The sequence below is a fragment of the Talpa occidentalis genome, unplaced genomic scaffold (assembly GCF_014898055.3).
Source record: "Talpa occidentalis isolate TD23 unplaced genomic scaffold, MPIMG_talOcc4v2.1 talOcc4.10, whole genome shotgun sequence".
Lineage (NCBI taxonomy): Eukaryota > Metazoa > Chordata > Mammalia > Eulipotyphla > Talpidae > Talpa > Talpa occidentalis.
Window position 1 is genome coordinate 76,810,248 of NW_023600993.1, and position 17,954 is coordinate 76,828,201.

The 17,954-nt window shown below is 36.8% G+C and overlaps 1 long non-coding RNA gene across 2 annotated transcripts in view; it reads right to left on the bottom strand.

Moving 5' to 3' along the window:
• Positions 1–17,954, bottom strand: part of LOC119232565 (uncharacterized) — a 143,862-nt gene that overhangs the window by 60,643 nt on the left and 65,265 nt on the right. For both annotated transcript variants that reach the window (XR_008552217.1, XR_005122153.2), the window contains exon 7: positions 5,671–5,770. This is a non-coding gene — a long non-coding RNA (uncharacterized LOC119232565). The remainder of the gene's footprint in view (positions 1–5,670; positions 5,771–17,954) is intronic.

Genomic DNA, 17,954 nt, shown 5'->3' on the forward strand with positions numbered 1-17,954 from the left:
TGTCACAGACCTAGCAAATTCTATTTGGGGGGAAAAAACTATTTTAACCTTGAATGACACAGAAGGTAATTTTCCTCAGGGACTAGGAGGTGCTGGCAAAGGAGAGAATTGACCTCATTTGTTTTCTGTATTTCCTCAGTAAGGTACATTTTCAGTAAGTCATTCATGGTGGAAAGAAGTTTAATGCATTCCGTGAAGTGTCTGCCTGTAAGTCAAAAGGCCCATGATGGATATTACATCTTTTGTAGCTTTAATAAACCATATGGAGATAGCTATTAGTCCTGATAGGCAGGAGTCTTAGACATCTAAGTGTTTACATTTAGTTTCACTTCTTCAAGTAAATTTATTGAAGTAATTTCCATGCATGATAGAGGCAAGCTTCACTTCTCACAGCCAACTGCAGTTGACATTGCTCATATGCAGACATGTGGCAAGAGCAGCATGCTTTATGATTAGATCGAGAAGAAATTTGAGAGAATCCACAATATTCCTTGCATGTTGTGATGTGCTATAACTTTTCTTATCTGTGTGTGTACCTAGGAAAATATATAAAGATATTCAGCCATAGCCCAGAGAATATCTATTTATTCAACAACTACCCACTGGATGTCCTTTATTAAGGATACTGCTGTATGCTAGGAGAAAGGGGCGGGGGGGAAGTCATATGAGACTTGCTAAAGTGTGATGGATTTGTAGACAACTAGCATAATGATCTGTGACAGCTTTATAAAGGCAGAATCTTCGGCTCCACCCAGAACTACTGAATCAAAATCAACATTTTAACAAGGTCCCCAGGTGACAAATTCCATCATAGTTTGAGAAGTCCTAAAATATGATATAGTCTTGATCACATGGAGACAATACACCTATGAAGAGAAAACTTACACAGGTTTTTAAGTAACAATGAGGATAAATATGTGGTTTTTTCAAATTAAAATCCAAAGTTCCTGTAATGTTGTTCAACTCTTTTATTGTTATCTCAAACTTTTTGACTACAAGCTACATTGCTAAGCTCATTCAAAGCCATATTGTTCCTGCTCTCATGTAATTTCCTCAGTTTAGTTTTTTCCTCATGAGTTTTTAGCTTTGGACATGCAAATTCTCTATGCACCCGGTTTAGAATAATAGTCTCACTAATATAAAGATGCACCTTTTGCCCTGAACTTCAACTGTCTGCCAATTAGTGGTATCAGATTAACAGAACAGGTAAAAAATGATCCCAAATCAATTACAGTTGGATTTGCCACTTTCTTTATATTTTCAGTAAAGGTTAGTATGTCCGCTTTCTACAAACACATTTTTTTAATTAGGATATGATTTCCATATTTTATTTTATTTTATTTTTATTGACCAGAGACAAAATAGGGAGCAGAACAAGCAGAGTAACTGAAATACACTGCTGAGGGGAGCAGCAGGAGAGACAGTTGAGGTCTGCTGCGCTATGTGGGTCACCTCCCTGGCTGGGAATCAAATTGGTGCTGCAGTAGCTGCGGATAGCTTCGTAGTGCTGATACTTTACCCCTTGCGCCACCAGGAAGGACCCTGAGTTCCATATTTTAACAAAGTTATAATCCTTTAAAAATATGTAATTTTAAAATACATCAATCATTTCTAATATATTTACAAGGCTATGCAATCACTGCCTTATTTCCAGAACATTTTCATCGCCCTTTAAAGAAAGCCTATACTCATTAACAGTCACTCTCCATTCTCTTCCTTCTCACAGCTTCTGGCCACTGATTTACTTTGTCTCAACAAATTTTCCTATCCTGCACATTTCACATGAACTGAATCATTCAGCATGTCACCTTTTGCGTCTGGTTTCTTTCACTTCAGCATATTTTTAAGATTCATTCATGTTGTAAAATGTACCAGTTCTTAATTCCTTTACATGACCAAATAATATTCCACTGTTTAGATAATATCACATTTGTTAATCCATTAATAAGCTGATGGACATTTGGGTTTTCTACTGCCTTTTGGTTATCATGAGCAAGCTGTTATGAACATTCTTATACAACTATGTGTGTGAATAGATGTTATCAGCCTCTTGTATATATACCAGAGAACAGAATTGTTGGGTCATACAGTAATTGCATGTTCAGCTCTTTGAAGAATTACTAAGCTGTTTTCTACAGTATCTATACCATTTCTGATCCCCAGAGCAATGTACAATGGTTCTAATTTTTCCACATCTTCACCATGATATTTAGTGTGAAATGAAATTTCATTCTGGTTTTCATTTTCATTTCCCTATTCACCAATAGTATTTAAAAAATCTCCTCATATGCTTATTGGTCATTTTCATACTTTCCTTCAAGAAATATCTATCCAAATTGTTTTTTTTTTCCATATTGGATTTTTTTTATCATAGTGTTGCTGGAGTTTTCTACATATTTTGGATACTGGGCCATTAATAGACATAATATTTAACAACATTTCCTTCTATTCCATGAAATGTCTTTTCAAATTATTGATGAGGTTCTATGAAGTACACAAGTTTTTTGCTTTCTTATTTTATAGCTTGTTACAATAAAACCTAATTCACCTATACATTCTTTGGTCACTTGTGTTTTAAGTGATATCTAACAAAGTATTGCCTAACCTTGGACCATGAAGATTTGCATTTATGTCTTTTTTAAGAGTTTTGAAATTACATACCAGATCTTACAGGGGAAGCTTTCAGTTTTTAACCATTGAGAATGATGTTAGGTGTGGGTTTATAAAGTTATAATGTATGGCCCTTATTATGTTATTATCTTAAGACATGTTCCATTTATCACTAGGTTTTGAGGATTTTCAACATAAATTGATGTTGAATCTTATCAGATACTTTCTCAGCATCAACTGATATGAGCATATGATTTTTTATTTCCTTTTATTGACATGGTGATTTACATTAATTGATTTTGGGGTGCTGAATCATCCTCGTGTCTCCGGGTATAAAACCAGCTTGGTCATGGTATATAATCCTTTTAATGAATTGTTGGATTAAGTCTGCTAAAATATTCTTGAGGTATTTTGCATCTGTGTTTGTTAGGGAGGGAAACTGGTCTATAGTTTTCGTTTTCATGTGTTATCTTTGTCTGGTTTTGGTATTAACGTAATTGTGGCCTCCTAAAATGTGTTCAGAATGTCCCTCTTTCTCAATTGTTATGATTAAGGTTGACTTATGATTCAGGTTGTCTTTCCTTAGTCAATCTCAGATGGTATCATTCTAAGAATTTGTCCATCTCCCCTAGGTTACTGAATTTATAAGAATATAAATGTGTATAGTAATCTCTTTATTATTCTCTGAATTTCCACAACTTCTGTTCTAATTCTCCTTTTTCATCACTGATCCTATTTATTTGACTTTTCTCTCTCTTATTCTTTGTGAGCCTAGCTAGAAGTTTGTTTATTTTTTTCAATGACCCAGCTTTTGGTTTCATTTATCTCTTAGACTTTTATTTTTATTTCATTTATTTCTGCTCTAATTTGTATTATTTCCTCTTTTCTATTGGCTTTGCTTTTGTTTGTTCTTCTTTCTTCTGGTTCCTTGAGTTGAGAGATAAGGTTATTTATTTGAGCTCTTTCTTGATGTAGGCTTGCATCACTACATACTTTCCTCTTTATACTGCTTTTCCTGTGCCTCAAAAGCTCTGGAAGGTTGTATCCTCATTGTCATTTATCCTAAGGTATTTTTTAATTTGGTTAGACTATTGTTTGTTCCAACTGTTATCTACTGCCTTAGATGGCCACAAAAGTAGGTATATTTCCAATTGTTTTGACAAACATTCCTGAGTAAAATGCTTTTTGTATCAGATGAAGTCCAAGTCAAGGCAAATAAAGACAGCTTTGTAGATGGGGTCTTCAAGGTAACCAATAGACAAGTTAAATAATGAGATTTGAAAGAGCTTTAACCCTGTTTCTCTTCTCATTGTTGTCAAGCTGCTGATTTAACTATGATTGTGAGTTCTAGGTTTTCAAGATTATCACAGAATTAAAAGTTGGTGAGATGGGAATAAGATAACATGCCTAAGAACAAAACTTACTATTTTTACTGAGATTTACCCATTCATTGTTACTGAATAAATATTTCCCATATAAACTGCAAGATTTGGTTAGTTTCCAGAATTATGAAAATGTTGATTTCCAGACTTATAAAAATTTTTGCCAATGTCCTTGCAACTTTAATGGGGATGAGAATTTTCAGAGGTCCTTAGGCCTTTACTTCACCATTTTTGCTGACATCTACCACATAAATTATTTTAGAGTCAAGATACAAAAGATATAAAATATTGGTCTGAGGGGAAATTAAAAAGTCTTAAAATTTCATCTTGTTTTGTTGCTCAGTCTCCCTTGAGGGAACAATAAGTTACATATATGGTATTTTGGCTTCATGAACATTGTAAATATTCATTTTATTAAGACCCTTGTAAAGGTATAAAAGTGGTTTACATTGCCTTAAACATAACTAAATAGGAGGCTGGTTTCTTAAAGAGGCACATTTCTCATAATGGCAGTTAAACCTTGGAGACACAGATTAGCTATCTAGAAGAAATAAATTGCTTCAAGCCTAGACTTAAAATTCAAAAAATATTGTAAAATAAGCTTTGATTCAACTGTTTCAAGTTCAAGATAGAGTCTGGAGCATGGTGAAGCACTGTAGTGACTAATTATAGAATTTCCCTTTGTAGAGTGGTAACCTCAAAGATCAAGTAAAATAGGATACAATCAGTACTTTTTTTATTATAAAACAGACAGCTGATGATCTGGGTATTGACTATATTTATTCTCCTTTTGCTATCATTTAAAGTAACTTGAGCTTTTCGAATGCTAGGGAAGTGTTTGTATCCAGGTGAAACCTCACCTAAACCTAATCCCATCTAGAAAATTAATTTGCAAAAGTAAACATTTTTTCCTATTTCAGAATATGTGCAACATCATTATATGTCCTCAGAGTCAGAGCTTATCACCAAGGGCCAGGAACACAATTTAGCTTAGGCTGCATAGTCATAAAGAACCTCATGTTAGACTCCCAATGGTATCTCTCTATATAGTCATAGAAATAAAAAAAAAAATACTACAGGAGTGAAAGAAAATATAAAACCTTGAAAATTAAAATGTAGTCTGTGGACAATTAGCATTACCATGTCGTGAGAGACTTTCATTTATGTAGACTCTAAAGCACCATTTAAGACCTATTGAATGAGGTAGGTCATTTAAATAAGATCTCTTGGTGATTTGTGTGAACATTTAAGTCTAAAAAGCACTGTCATGGATAATCTACCCTTGGATTGTTGAAATTTGATTGTATACACTCCATTAAACAAGGCCTTGGGGAATTGAAAAAGTTGTTTTTGATCTTTCTGTGTTCTGCTCCCTTCAATTGCAAAAGCAACAGGGTAGCTAAAATATTCCAACCTCAGAGTGGGATCCTATAAGTTATTAGCTGAGCTATATTAAATATTGCCCGGTATAATGTTGCAGTAAATTTTCTATGACTTGAAAGAGAAGAGGCATGCTTTTTTCCCCCAAGAAAATTTCCTAGAGAAATTCCATGTTCACCTCATTCAATGTACTGAACTGAGATTACACTTTGACTGCTTCTTGAAAGAGATGCCAAGCACCATTCTTACAGATTTCATAGGGAGAGGTGAAAATGATAATGGGTAGCAGGTTACATACCTTGTTGCACATGTGAAATTTTCAAAATTTGTTAAATAGAGGAATGTCACACTGTATGGGAAATAAAGTAAGCTGTTCAGGGGTCTTTGGAGAAAAGGTCCTGGAAAATAAGGAAGAACAAGGAATATTAGGAGTTGTCCTTAATTAAGTTTTCTAAAAACTAAGCCTAAAATGAGAATTTCAGGTATATGTGAAGGTAAGAGGAATAAAGAAAACAATTAGGGCGGAGAAAGGAGATAAACCCTATAGGGTGAGTTGATGATATGTACCTAGCCTCAATCTGATCCTACAAGGAACCCTGGTGTATGAATTTCACCCACAGATTCCTTGTTAGGCAAGGGGATGAGCCTGTGTGTGTCATTGGCTGTCTAGAGGTCCAAGGAACCCTGGAGTATGAATTTCACCCACAGATTCCTTGTTAGGCAAGGGGATGAGCCTGTGTGTGTCATTGGCTGTCTAGAGGTTTGATATGACCTCCTGGTCCACCTGTTCAAGGGCAATTTTCCAGAGAAAGAGACCTTGGGATACCACTCACAGCCACTGGAGGATGGGTGAATCAGCTGGGAAAGAGATCTGATGGGAACCAATAGGGCTACAATGAAATCACATTGGGAGTGAACAACTCTGATGCATCCATTTTACTGATAAATACAAAACTCAGTACAATACGACAGCCTCAGGGGAGACCAAAAAAAAAAAAAAAAAGAGAGAGAGAGAGATTTTAATATAGGGCATTTTTCCATTTATCCTTATTTATTGACTCTGTATAATTTTTGTCACTAAGATGAGATTAGTTCTATGTTGGTCACTGTGTGGTCTTCTAGGTAATTCAATATCTGGTGTCTAACTTTGAGTTCCCTTAAATGCAAACTCTGAAACAATTACTGGCATTATAAAATAAGCACACAGTATAGAAGTGTCCCCGAGTAGCAAAAGGGGAGGAGAACATGGAAAAAGTGAGAGAGTAGGGGGAAAAGGTACACTGCAAAATAGATTGTGAACTGTGCATTGTAAAAGATAGTAGGTGATCACTTTGGCAATTGGTGGCTCTTTGGGGAATGAACCTAAAGTTCTACCACTGATCCTCATCCATTATTTTGTATAAGGATTGCTGCTGCTGGAAGTGTTGACTCCACAGTACATCCTGGATACCCTGATTGTGGACTAAATATAATGTGATTTCAGAAAAAGAAATTAAGTTCAAGTTAATCAAAGAAGATCTCAGACATGAGACAAGCATTCAAGATAGGGTTTAAAAGATTGTTCCATGGATATAGTTAATAGGGGTCACATTGCCCACTCTGAAGATGCTAAAGGAAGGCTGCACCAATTGATTCAGGTGGAGCCTGTGGGTATCTTGACACAGCTGGGTATGTTCTCCTAAATCAGGATAGGCAGTTACTGAGCCAAGGCTTAAGAGAACAAGCTTCTAGTTCATGCCCTGCTAATAAGGGATTTCACAGGCTGTTATTTCTAGAACATGGGTTCTTTTTCACAAAAAGGAGACTGAACTTGAGATATCTACAGCCTACAGGCTTCTCCTACAAAACCTCTACTCTAACAAAACCCCACACCTCATTTTATGAAACTAGTAGCTGGTTCCTTTGCCACCTGCTTAAATTCCTGTCACTCATCTAACATGTTCTTCCAATTCCTTAACTGAAAGGGCAAAGTCATCTCTCACAATAAAAGACATTTGGCCATTTGCAAGGTCCAAAAGTCAACAACATTCTTTTTTCATTTGTTTGAAATCAGCCAGCTTGTATTTCTCTTACCAAAAAAAAAAAAAAAAAAATCCTGCAGGAATTCCTCATCTCATTCACTTTCACAACTGACAGCAAATTTCATGCTGAAATCCCTGCTAAGGCATGTCTTAGCCTTCTATTCACATAAATCCTCCTATTCACTTTAAATCAGTTATATAAAATTTGTTATTTCCAATTGTATAATATTTTTTAAAGAATAATAAACACACTTGCGAGAAAATGTACTTACTGATTGTCAAAAAAATTGTCTCTGGCCATGGAATGATGTTCTACTCAGAAATCAGAGCCTCCACAAAGCCACATGAGCAGTGGTTTGCACTGTATCCAAGTCTAGTTACCTAAGGACAAGGGTTACTTTTTTTTCACCTTAATTCTACAGCATTAAGTTGCACTAAGTGAAAAATTCCGTGGCTTGCACTGTATCCTTAGCCATAGTATCCAGGAATACCCAAATCTATAAAATGACATAAATGTTCTTCCTTATAGATGTCCCCAAATCTGCATGGTCAACAGCAGAATCTAATCATGCCAGGTGTTCAAATCCCCAAAGCTGCAGGTTGTGCTTCTCTGAGTAGATCCACCTGGCAGAAGCAACGGCACATGTTTTTTTTTCGAAAGATTTATTTATTTATACAAGCACTGGTGTACAAGCCAGAGGCGCGGGAGAGTGAGAGAATTTACTAGAGACAGAACAGGCAGAAGGACTGAAATACACTGCTGAGGGGAGCAGCAGGCGAGACAGGAGAGGTCTGCCGCGCCATGTGGAAATCTCCCTGGCCAGCTGGGAATTGAACCGGCACTACAGAGGACACAGACATCTTCACAGGGCTGCGCTCAACCTGCCGCACACCAGGGAGGCCCGGAGAATTCTTTTTAAAGTTACTATATCAGCTACAATTTTATGGTTGTTACTTTATCTTGGGGATGGAAAAGGAGCTACTCAGGCAATTTTAATAGTCAAAATTACTGCATTTTACCATGTGCAAGATAATGTAGAGCATACTTACAAGGATTATCTCACTTAATGTTCACCACCTGCAAAGATAATATTGTTATCTTTTTATTTTGTATGAATTTAAGAACTATGCACAGTTGGCCAACTAAGAAATGTTAATGTCAGGCATTGAGCCTCTACTGCTCTCCTGACTTACAGTTTCAGCAACTATCTAGTCCTGTCTTCACATGCGTGCAGTGTTTAATTTCCAAAAAACGTCCTGTAGCTAACTTTTAATTCTACCCAGTTTTTACAGGGAAGATTCCTAGGAGTGCTAGAAGCTTTTTTCCCATTTATGAGCTCTCCAACCCCGTAAGAGAGAACTCAGCAGCCCAGGACCTTCTGGGCTTATCTCTTGCCTCCTCACCCTTGTCCAGACTACTCTTATCATGGACCAGGCCCCTCATGCCTTTTTTCATACAATGCTCCACCCATGTTTTCAGTACTGCATGTGTCCATCCTGCCCCATCACAGCACTGTGAAGATGACCTCATACCCCTGTCCTTGACTCTCTGTACTTTGCCTCAGTCCAAGAAACATCCTGTTCTCTATTTGAAGTTCTCATGAGGGAGCCTTTACACTTCCAGTCGTTTATGCAAGTTTCCACATCATCCCTATATAGAGCTTTGCACACAATAGTCCCTCCACTCATGCATGCTGGGCACATTGATCAATACCTCTCATCTCAAGACCAAGATGCCCTCTCTCCCCTGAATATCAGACAGCTCCAATTATGAAGGCACACAAGCATGCCTCAACTCTCAATTTCCTTACACTTGCACCACCTGCAAACTGGGGTCTTTACTCAGTTTGGCAATTTTCTAGGGCAAGGGGTACATATGGTAATTTATCAAAATCTCCCTCTTCTAGAAGTCTGAGTTCCTCCCAGCAACATGGAAAGAAGACATTTAGTAAGCAGCTAATAGTATTTTTGTGCCCAATTTCCTTGTTCACATACAATCAAAAAAGAAAAATGATACTAACCCCTCAAGAGTCTCAGCTTCCAAAGATGTTAGAAGAAGATTGCCTTTGACTGAGGCCCTAGAGAGGAGCTCAGGCTTCCCGTGACATGTATAACAGTGAGCAAAAAGCCCCTAAAGCATTGGGGCATAATTTTCTCTCTTAATAAAAGATTAATTCCCATGTAAAAGGCTGTGTGGGGACCATCATTACTTGTTAGCGGGGCCATTCCATTTCCCCAGGCCAGCTCTGACCTGCTCTGAAAGCTATAGAATGTGCTGTCAGGGGTCTCATTCCAGAGATGGAGAGATGCAAATGAAACCAAGGAACAGGCTGCACAAACCCAGATTAAGATGCCAAAGTTCTCTCAGTGATGACATTCCAATTTCCATTAATTGGATTCCATTTCCTTTTATCAGAGCATCTCAAAGAGGTTTTCTCATTTTCAGGTACTCTGTGGCATAATCAGCATTTTATAGTAAACACATGTCCATGTGCTTTTCCTTCTGTCTAGAAGCCCGTTTTCCTTTTCCTGTTTTATGGTCTAGTGGTAGCAGTGACTGCCACCTTTTAGACAATTCCTAATAGAAGGATCCAATGATTGGCACATTGGTTTGAGTTATATCTTTTAATATTCATAAATCTTGAGATAGACACCTGCATCATTATAAATCTATAGTCAACAATATGTTATACAATTTGTGCAATTTTTTTAAGATTTACTTATTTATGCATACAAGAGCTAGGGTGTAGGCCAGAAGTGCAGGGGGTGAGAGGATTCACCAGAGAAAGAGTGGGGAGCATAACAGATCTACTGAAATACACTGCTGAGGGGAGCAGCGGGTGAGAGAGGAGAGGTCTGCTGTGCTACGTAGGTCAGCTCCCTGGCTGGGGATCAAATGGGTGCTGCAGTTGCTGCAGATTGCTTCATAGTGTTGAGACTTAACCTCTTGTACCACCATGGAGGCCCAATTTGGGCAATTTAATATTTTATAAAATGTACAATGATATGTATGATTAAATAATGACTTCCATTTTTTTGCATCTTAGGTTAAAAAGACCATCTTGGTCCTCAGCCAGTAAAAAGTGAGCACTACACTTGAACTGAGTGCATTCAATTGTTCAGTTCATGCATTTAACTATTTTAAATAACCATGACTTGTCTTATTAACCTTTCCAAGTCAAGTTCAAGTGTCACCCCTATGTGATACCCCCTACATTAGATAATAAAACTGATAGTGATTTTATTACCATGTAACTTTTTACATATATAACTGAGGAAATCTGAGTATTAACAGGACCTATCTCAATATAGTGCCAAAATCAGAAATGTCAGATTCCAGAATTTATAGGAAAGTTGCCAAAACTTTCTCTTCTAAAAATATGAGATTCAAAAAAGGATTGAGACAAATAGAAGAACCTACAAATTAAGAGGCAGAGGCAGGAAGTCTTCAGGCTAAATAATCAGGATGTAGAGGGGGAGGATACACTAAGTAAATTGAGTTAATGATGATCAATCTAGATGTTTTTATAGTGCCAGTCTGAATGCTTACATGCTTTTTTCTTTCCCTTGGTTATTTCCTTTTGGCCACTGGGTCTGGATTATGAAGCTTGATTAGGTTTTTTTTTTCAAGGAGTAAGAAAGTAAAAGTATTCCATACAGAATTCATATCTGCAATGACATGAAACTATCAGGGTCCTGCAAGTGACTCTTGGAGGCACTTAAATACATGTGGTTCCCCTAAGTCAGTGTCTGGCTACAGAGTTAAAACTCTTGGGAAACTTTTAAAAAGCCTGGTGCCCAGGCTGCACTAAGACAATTTCAATCTGGAACGTAGAGGTCAGCTCTAGGCATCAGCATTTGAAAAGTTTCCTGGGTTATTTCAATGTGCAGACACATTATACATATAACCTGTGATACAGGCAATTGCTGACTAGTACACAAGTGTACTCCTTTCCTGTACACCGAAATCCTACAGCAGAGCTTAGGTTCTTGATCTCAAGAGAATGGGTGAAGCATGGGAGGACTGTAGTCTGAGAAACGAGAAGACAACTGGTTTTGTGACGTGAAAGTATGAATTCATATCCCAGATCTGTCACTAACTTTTTAGTTTCAACAGCCTCAGTTTCTTTCTTTGTTCATTCAATAGGAATAAAATTAATTTTGTAAGGGTTTGTGAAGATTAGAGGGATAAGATGAAAAGTATTTAGCACAGTTCCTAGAACACAATAAGATTTCAAAAACTGATAGTTGTTATAGCTATTAGTTGCAAAATACCTACAATTTTAAAAAATACAGTTCATCCTATTGACAGGGAAATTGTGATATCACAGCCACATATACAGGATAGCACATTTCAAATGAATATATGTTCATACTACTGATTTCTTTAATGTTAACACCTGCCTCAAATTATGTGTTCATAATTATGGATATTAGCTTTCTAAATGGAGGAGGTATTTCCTATGCAGGATGTGAAGCAGAAAGCGAATTGATATTCAATGAATGCATTCAGCATCACTGTTGAAGACCTCTAAGTGATGTGGAGACATTATAGCATCCATCTTGGCAAGTATCCAGTGAAGTAGATAAGAATATGTGCTATCATCCAAGGACAGATCAACTATATGGTCCCAAAATTCTTGGAGCCATAAAATCATAAAATATTTAACTTGCAAGAAATCATATACTTCAATGATTTAAATATATATATATATATATATACTCTTATAAGTGAACAGTTTCTTCAGTAGAATTATTAACTGTTAATAGTGAGTATTTATAAGTGAAATTCTAGTCTCTTTAAGACACCATCTATAACCTTAAGGATTACTTAGAGTTCTAGAAATTTCAAAGAATACATTTTGAAAGTCATTGATAAAGGTAGAAACACTTGTGGCAAACTGTTACAAAATCTGTTCAGTGGACTCAAACGAAACTCACTTCCTGGTATCTCCACTGTTATGTAGTCTTCTCTGGCACTTAATATGGACCAGGTCATGTGAGTAGTCATGGCCAGTGAGACACTAACAAGTTGAAGCCCACAGATCTAATCTTGCTTCTTAATAACTCACTCTTTGAGCCACTTGTCATGTTGTAATGAAGTCTGGACTACGCCATTGTGTGATGAAACTGTGAAATGACAGACCATAAAGAAGGGTACTTAATGTTTTAGATTTGTGAGTGAAGTTTCCTGGATACTCTGGCCCCAGTTTTAGCCTCTAAATAACTGCAGCTTAATGAGACTTCAAGCAAGAGCCCAGAAGAACCACCAGATCAAACACTGCCATATGTATAGGTATACATTTATATATAATAAATCAATAAATGTAATTTTCTAGATTGCATTTAATTGGATACTATGTATATAAAGAGCCAGATTAATCATAGTTGAATGATATTCAAGGATTTTGTTTAAATTTCTTTTCTATGAGTGCTCAGTTATTTCTCAGCAGAGCATTTGTGGCAGGGGCTTTAACCTCTGTGCTTTGCCCTCACAATGAATCTTTGATGCCACTGCGACCATCGCTGCCACACCTGGAAGTTAAGTATTATTCTCTCAAACCTGGAGACCATAGATCAGGCTTTTATAGTGCACAGGAAAAATTTAGGTGGCTACTAGTAGATTTATTACCTTCTTTCACCCAAAAGAACATGACATGGAAATTTATGTCCTCCTTAGAATGTAAGAGAATTGTGGAAATTTTAAATTGTACCCTATCATATTGGATTAAAAATTTTCTTTATTTCTTAAAATCAAATATTCTCCTACTCAGTTCATAAAACTTCCATCCCATTGTTAAAGAATCAATATATTCAAAAGAAAACATAATTGCACTTAGACAAATACAAAATGAACAAGTGTCTATGATTTACTGAACTCATGAATTACTAAGACAGTTAAAAATCAGCCCAAAGAACATTAGAAAAGACAGGTATTAATAAGTGAGTTAATAAAGGCAGGTTAGGATGTTGAGACAGATACAGAATTGATTCATGTCAACAAGGTCAAACACCATAGCCTTTGAGGTGACCTGTTCCACTTATTAGATGCAATTTGCACCTCTACTGAACAAAATCCTTCAGGATAGCATGTAAGTTCACGAAGGCTGACATAGAGTTAAAAAATATGTAACTGCTTAATTCCTGAGTAGGCCTGCACCATTGTTTGACACACACACACACACAAAAAGTCATCCATCTTTTGCTTTATGTTCAAATTTGTAGTAATTTTTATTAATACTCCTCATTACTGAGCCTCTCCCTTAAGTCAATGACTTTATGCAGGAATCATTCATGATTCCTGACTCTTCAAACGCCATGAAACAGGAGAAGGGCCACCATCTTTGCCAGATCTCCTTCAGTAAGCTAATCCTGATTGTGTTCAGGGCTCTGCCTTTGATTGCCTCAGTGTGCGGGCAGGCCCTAGGAAAACTCCCAATGCCCAATGTCCATGTACTTTGTATAATTTTCTTCCCCTTGAGTATGGATGGAATAAGTGCCTTGCCTGTAGTTTGACAGAAAAATTGCAAAGGTGGAGTGATTTTGCAGATACAATTAAAAGTGCAAGCCAGTTAATTACAAGGAAAGGGAGATTTTTTTCATGGTTCTGAATGAATCAGGTGGTTTGAATTAACAAAGCCCTTAAAAGGGAGACAGATTCATCTCTCAGCCCAGGCATCCTGTTGGAGTGAGCGGCTATGTTTATAGAGCCATATGGTTGCAGGTGACACCTAAGAGCTAAATAAGGACCCAGCTGACTGCCAGTAAGAAAACCTCTGTCCTTCACTGACAAACAGCTGAATTCCACAAAAAAATCATGTGAGCTTAGAAGAAGACCCCAAATGCCAGAAAGAAACAAGCCCAAACAAATTCACTGCAACCTTGTATAACCCTATACAGAGGGTCGAAGCTATAACTAGACTACTAATCACTGAAACTATGAGTAAAGTGTGTGTTGTCTAAGCTCCTATGCTTAGACTATTTGCTACACATCAACAGATAACTAATATACTCAGGAATACATTGAGCCAAGTCCCCTGCAGACAGACATGCCCACAATTTTCCCTCCAATGCTCTCAAGGTGACAATACCTATTTTTCATCAATCTTTAGCATCCAGTGGCAATTCCTCTGCCTAGGACTTACAGTGAAGCCAATCTAGGTCTCAACCAGACATAGAAAACCTTTAAAATGCCATCCTTTATCTTAGACTCTGAAATGCACCCTTCTCCACACCCCCTTTTTTCACAAGTGAGTCTCCTACAAATTCAAGATCAAAATTTTTAAGCCCTACATTTTGTGTTCTTTGGAAGCTCTAAGTAAATTTTCCTCTTTGGGCCTGAAACCCCACAGCTTTATGTTTTATATACCAGTTTTGGGACAGAAGGAGGCAAGAAGGAGAGAAACAAAAGGATGACTTGATTTTAGAAAACCTGACGTAGGCCTCTCCTTTCCTGAATGAGAGTGAGGGAAAAGAGTGAGTGCTAACATGTAAATGCTTTGTGTTTTAGTGACTTACCTTTTTAAAGAGAGTTACAGTGATATGCACTACATAACTAGGCTGCAGTAGAGTCCTTTAGGGGCAGAATTACAAAATAAATGCTGGTTCCGAACACTTTCCTGATGATGCAATTTGTATCCTTTACAATGTTAAAAGAGGAAAGAAACCAGATATAAAAGTAGTATTAGTAGCGATGAATTAGAGGACAAGAGGGCAGGAGCAGGGAGGGAGGGGATGATAATATTCCTGCTCAGGAGAAGCTTTTACCAGGGTTTCAAGGGAGTAGTTTTGGAGATCAGTCTGTTGGTGAAGCCAATTCTCAAACTTGCTAGTTATGCCTTCGCACTGATGTTTCTTAAACTTGCCTGCACATTAAACTCACCCAGGGAGTTTTAAAAAATCCTAATGTGGAAGCCAATTAAATCACAATTTTAGGGACTGGTACTCAGGATCAGTATTTTTTCAAATCACTATCTTTTTTTTAAACTTTCCAGGGAATTGAAATGTACAGTCTTTCTAGAACTGCTGTTTTACACTTCCTCCTTTGCACAGAGCCATGGTTCTCACACATTAGCACTGAAGCATCTTCCGGAAAGACTGATAACACCCAGATTCTCAGACCCCCAAATACTAGTTTTTGACTCAGGAGATAGAGAGGAGAGGCCAAGAAGATGCATTTTTTATAACATGCACCTTTGTAGGTGATGATGTGATTGACAAGTTTAATGATTCATACTCATTTACGACCTGTTTTATTAATGTAGAAATAATAATTCCATAACATATGCTGATCTTTAACTTGTCTTATCTTCCAAGGAGCATAACATTGACTGCATCTAAGGAGGAAGACCTATGTACAAAGACCTCTAGGAGAGGTCCTAGTCTGTACATTTACTTTAATGCAAGCTGCATATTAGAGTTCCCTGGGGATCATATAAAAGATACCAATGTTTGGTCTTCACCATAGAAATTCTAATTTATTGAGTCCAAGGAAGGACTTAGATGGTCAATTGATTACATATATCCACATATAATCATATAATATATAATGCATAATGTATATTATATGCATAATACACAACACACTAATAATCCATATCATTAATTACTAAACTACTTTTTGGAATAATTTTTGTTTTTCAGAGAAATTGAATGGAAAGTATTGAGTTCCCATAATCCCTCCCTTGCCACATTTATGGTTTCTCCTGTTATCACACCCTGCATCGGTGTGATACATTTGTTACAATTAATGAACCATTATTGATAATTATTATTAGCTAAAGGACAAAGTTTACATTAGGATTCACTCTGTATTGTATAATTCTATGGGTTTTGCCAAATGTATGTTATTATCATACAGAATAGTTTTACTGCCCTAAAAATCCTCTATGCTCCATTTATTCATTTCTTTCCTTTTTCCAAATCCCGAGCAATTCTTTATCTTTATATTGACATAGTTTTGCCTCTCCCAGAAAGTCTGTAGTTAGAATCATGCAGGATATAGTCTTTTCCGACTGGATTCTCTCACTTAGCAACGTGTAATTAAGTTTCTTCCATGTCTTTCTGTGACGAGAGCACAATTCATTTTAACACTGATCAATAGTCCATTGTCTGGATGTACATTTGTATGTTTGTTTCTTGATTCATCTATTGAAGGACACCATGATTGCTTCTTCCATCATGAATTGGCAGTTATGAATAACTGCTATAAACACTTGTGTGGACATCAGTTTTTGACTCATTTGGGTAAATAAAAACAGTGCTATTGCTGGATTGTGTGGTAAGACTATGTTAAGCTTAGTAAGAAACTGCCAATCTGTCTTGCAAAGTTGCTCTATCATCTTGGATCCTTACCAGCAAAGAATGGGAGCTGGTTCTCCACGTCCACCCTAGCATATCAATGATCCAGGTTGTCAGTGTTTTGGATTTTAGTCATTCTTATAGGAGCATCGCAGTATCTCATTACTGTTTTAATTTGCAACTGTCTGATGACATATGATGTTGAGTAACTTTTCACATGCTTATTTTCCATCTGTATGTCTTCTTTGATGAGATGTCTGAGCAATGGTATTTTTAAACAAATTCCTAGCAAAAAAGTGACTTCAGTAAATGATGGTGGGAAAACTAGAAAGTCATACACAAAAGGATGACACTAGCCCACTATCTAACACCACAAACAAAAATTAATTCAAAATGGATCAAAGAACAGTGTAGGACCTGACATCATAAAACAGAGAAAAAAATAAATATGCTCTGTGACATCAGTCTTAGAGATGTGTTTGGGAACTTGACTCTAATTGTAAGGAAAACCAAACAAAACCAAATATAAACAAATGGAAATACATCAAATGAAAAAGCCTTTGCATAGCAAAAGAAATTTGTATCAAAATGAAAAGACAGGGCCTTCCTGGTGGCACAAGGGGTTAAGATAAAAACTATGAAGCTATACATAGTAACACAGCATGCATTTGATCCCCAGGAAAGGAGCTACCCACATGGCACAGCAGACCTCTCCTGTCTCGCCCACTGCTCCACTCAGCAGTGTATTTCAGTCAATCCACCTGTTCTATTCCCCACTGTCTCTGGTGAATACTTTCACCATCACCCCCACCTCTGGCCTGTACACCAGTTCTTGTATGCATAATAAATCTTAAAAGAATGAAAAGACATCCTTCTATATATCGCCACATCATACATGTAACAGGAGGATAATCTAGAAAATATATAAAGAACTCATATAACAATTAAAAAAACAAACAACCCAGTTAATAAATGGGCAGAGAATCAATCTTGTAAGCACATGAAATAAGCCAATAAGCACATGGAAATATTTTTTCATCTCTGATTATTAAAGAAATGTAAATTTTAAAAGATGCAATATCACCTCACACCTGTGAGAATGGCTATCATCCAAAATAAAAGAAACGAGAGGATGCAGAGAGGACTTATGGTGGGAATGTAAATTGGTACAACCATTTTGAAAAGCAATATGGAGATTCTCAAATATGAAAATATTTAAGTTCTATACAATCCAATTATCCCACTTCTGGGTATTTACCCA